We start from the raw sequence: 4,561 nt of genomic DNA, 5'->3' as shown, positions 1-4,561 counted from the left end.
TTTACCCAGTCACATTGTGGGGACTCGCCCTCCTTTTTGGGGACAAAAAGTCCCCATAATGTAAAATTTAAGGGGTGAATACATTTAAAGTTATGGTTAGACAGGCAGTGGTTAAAGTTATGGTTAGACAGGTCAATGTAATGTCCTCTGAAGTGAGCCTTCGTGTCCAAGGTGTTTACATGCCGGTACGTGTGTGAACATGTTTATTTTTTTGTCCTTATTGGCCCTACATGGTCAAAGGTATGTGGACACCGCTGTCTTCTGGTCTGGGTCTGTGTTTCACAACCGAAATCACCACATAAGAGCAAACCCCAAATTACATCTAATGGGTTTTAAATTATTGTATTCAACACACATGGCAACTACAATATGGTTGAGGTTAAGCTTTGTGTAACGGGACACAAACTCCTGGATCTCCTCTATAAAAGTCAGACTCGTCCATTCACCACCAAGCTCCACGCCCTTACTTTCCTCCTCGCTATATAAAGGGACTAATTTATTGCTTGGATATGATACAGTATTTGTTTTATTTTGGACTTAGAGATGTGACTATACTGTTAAACACAATGTCATTTTTAAGATCTTCTTCTTCACAGAGCTCTGACTGATCTCAACACCATCCAATGCTTTGGAATGAACCAACCTTATGACCCAACGTCACTATTGCTCTTTTTATTTTTTTAATTTGACCAGGAAGTCCCTTGAGATTGAAATCTCTTTTCCAAACAAAGACCTGATAGCACATCAGTTACAGTTTAACTAGAAATAAAACACAACAGACATCGAACACAGACGGATGAGACTAAATCCAGCTCAAACACAGCAGTTGCTTTTCTCAGTTACATAGAACGTAGGTTTAAATTATTCCAAGGGAACGAGATTATTAAAATGTAGTCCGCTCTGCAGATTTGTCCAGGGAGCCTTTTTCCCTGAATTAATATGCTTTGAACTAGAGGCTTGGACGCATGTGGTCACATGACTTGGACTCGGAGTCAGACTCGATTTACAAATTTAATGACTTTAGACTCGACTTGCAACTTGACTTCAATGACTCTATCTTCACTTGGACTTGAGAAGACTTGACACCTTCCCCCAAGTCCAAAGACAGTTAACTTTATTTAGTCCAAGCAGGTCAACACTTAATTCTTTGTTTGAACCAATCAGACAGCAGCCAATCAGGTTGCAGATGAAAAATAATTTCATTCAGTTGTTAAATTGCATTACATTTGGTGAATACTGCATTGGCCTTGTTTAGGACGTGAAACTCAAAATAGGACTTGAGTGCAAAGACTTGAGACCTGAAGTTGTCTACGTAGACTTCAGTCAGTCTACCAAACTGTATGCATACAATGGGAATAGAGTATGGGAACCAGACTCGGTTGGAGTGTACAAGAGGCATATAGACAACATTACCAAAGTCCAAAACACATAAAAAAGTAGCCTGCACACATGTGTCTGAATGGGATCAAATCTCTTGCAGCCTGGTTTTAAAATCTAGTTGAAAGCCTGAAACCAGGAAGCTGTTAGAGCAGCAGATTAATAACAGTTCTGCAATCACACGACGCTCAGGTGTCCACATACTTTTGGCCATTTAGTGCAAGTGTATGTGGAGTCAATGCCTTTGTGTGTGCAACATACAGAATGTGTCCTTGTGCAGTTTGAGGCCCCACATTGTGGTTTCCTCCCCACCAATCTTTCTCTGTCCTCCCTCTCTCTCTTTCCCCTTTTTGCAGTCTCACCCTCCCTCGCTCGCCCCCTCCACCTCTTTCCAAATTGACTTACACTCCCTCCTCTCTCACTCTCTCTCTTTCTCTCTCTCTCTCTGCCTGTCAGGAAGAAGTGAACAATATGACCTTTACTCGCAGCGATAACATTCTCCCTCATGAATTCCCCGCCGCTCCGGCTTTCCTTTCACATTCTCGCCGGTTTGTTTTCGCTCCCGGCGCCTCTGTTTTTCTTAGAAATGATCATCTCTGCACCCATTGATTAACGAGCGGCACCAGGGGGCAGGGAGGAAGTTGGGCCTCCACGGGGTCAAACACAGACATGCACTAAATATATGTTCACACTACAGTTGAGCGTCTCATCACTGTTTTTTTATCTTCTCCAGTGTGTCACACCTGATGTTTTTTTTTAATTAGCGTCAGTGTGAAAAGTTGCATGAAAGTGTTTTTTTGTTTAAATTCCCACCTGGGTGGAGTGGAAATGTCTGCAAATGAGACCCAGAGGTATGGATGGATTAAGCTCAAAGGGGGCCCTGGGGCAATTTATGAGCTCCCTCCTCCTCCTGCACTATATATCCTGTCATTTTTAAATAGCAATCAGGTACAGTGGACACAGAGCATGGAGTACAGCAGTGTTTCTCAAGCTTTTTACACCACGTACCATCTCAGGCCGGTTCAGCTACACACAGTTTATACAGGAGGCCGGTTTATTCCTAATAATAAAATTATTTATGGTTCACTGTTGTTGAATCCTAAATCCTCCTGGTCCACACTTCTCTTCCCAGTAGTTCCTATTTAGATGATCGATTTCTCTGTTTTTCAGCCGTTAATTTTACCTCCGTTTACTATCTCACCGTCACATTTTAGCTCGTAACTAATGTGCATGAATGTGACTACCTAGCAAGCTGATACTGAAACGAAATATTACAGGAAATGTAAAACTTATTTTAAATGACAGATTAGTCGGTCTACTATTTTGATAATCGATCGGTTGTTTTCCGGCGTTTTTCAAGCAAACATGCTAAAGATTATCTGCTTTCAGCTTCTTAAATGTGAGTATTGAATGCTGTTCTGGTTGTATGTGTGCGCTACGGGCATGAACGTGACTACGTAGCACGCTGATTGTGAAACAAAATATTACAAAATACAAGAATATAAATGCAAAACTTATTTGAAAATACATTGCAGTTTAGTATTTTAATTCAAAATGATGTAGTATTTAGACAGTATTTTTTATCTTTATATGTGGATTATAGGATACAGAGGGCTGCAAAGGTTAAACCTGATGTTTCCTCTAAATTTAGGCAAAAAATAAATAAATCTGCATGTCTCAGACTCTTGTTGACCTCCTATAACTTATTCCATCTTGAATTGTGGACTTTGAAAGATCCACCCTCTTGATCCGTGGACAAAGTGCATGCTGGGATAAGCCCTCTGCTCTGCTGTGAATCTAAATGGGATTTAGTGGTTATGGAAAAACAATGGCTGAATGGATACTCATACAGAACTAAGCACTCAGTCGTGCGGCCTGTTTGGCAGCAGGCTGCAGCGTTGCAGATCCACCACCCACACACACAGTAATCAGGTCCTGATGGGCAATCGCACACTAATCAACTGTGTTAGATGTGAGCAGACAAACACCGAGAAATGCCCTGTGGCCACTCCAGATGCGAGTCTGGTGATGCGGGTTTTGGCTGCTAATGGCACACAAACAACAAAACCTGTCTGTCAGGAGAAGCATGTTTTCTGCTCACCTTTCCTGATCACATGATCTGACAGGCATGTTGCATTCTGTCACGCGATGATCTTATGGATTTGGTTTCTGTTGCCTCTGCAGGCTTTGACTTGAAGAGCGAGAGCTTGTGTCAGGAACAGATAGGAGTGAAGCATGGAGAAGGACAGAAACAGAAGTGGGGTTTTGTCTCTTTGATATCCAGCGAGAGGTGAGGAAACCTCCACCAGGATGACACATGGAGAAAGTTCACAGATCATAGGCATAAATCATAACCAACATCTGAATCCAGGGATTAAAAAAAAGTATTGAAGTGTAAATCCATCACAGAAAAACCCTTACATTTTATGATCTTCATAAATCTGACATGAAAACCGAGAACAAAAGGAATAAAAGACCGATGATTCCTGTGATAAATGATATCTTCACTTATTTATAACAGCTGATTTACTGATGGGAGGCCGGAGCAGAGGAGGAGGATTTGGCGCCATCTCCTGTGTCAGACTTTTATTTTGAAATTAGATACTGACCCATAAAAACCTCTATAATCTCTATAATCAATAACTGTCCATTTATTATTGAATAATCATAAATAATTGTACTTATGATAACTGATAATTATAAATAGTGACATAATACACTATAATTTAATCAATAATACGTTGTTTTTTAATTTAATTGCTATATTTGTAACAATAAGTAAAATTAACTTTAAAAACACAACTTATAACTTAATAACTGTTTTATTACCTAATAAGTTTTAAGTGTTCTTATTAAAAAAAACTATATATTTAATACCCATGGTAGGTAATAATAACTAATAACCAAGTAAAATATAATTGAATAAAATAATAAACTATAATTTATTAATAAATCAATAAATCTGACAAATAACTGAAAGACAGAATTATATATTTAAGATGATTCATGTTATTACTAATACATATAGTATATGCTATTAATAACCTTATAAACTATCATTAACAGTTAGTTTTTGAAGGTATTAATTCCTAACATCCGTAATGATAAACAATAACCTAATAACTAATAATTATTGATTAGTAGTGTTTCACAAAGTACACTTACAGGCTGTTTATGAGGGATA

The sequence above is a fragment of the Morone saxatilis genome, unplaced genomic scaffold (assembly GCF_004916995.1).
Source record: "Morone saxatilis isolate NCDOM2014 unplaced genomic scaffold, NCSU_SB_2.0 Contig0, whole genome shotgun sequence".
Taxonomy (NCBI): domain Eukaryota; kingdom Metazoa; phylum Chordata; class Actinopteri; family Moronidae; genus Morone; species Morone saxatilis.
This window is presented reverse-complemented; position numbering follows the sequence as displayed.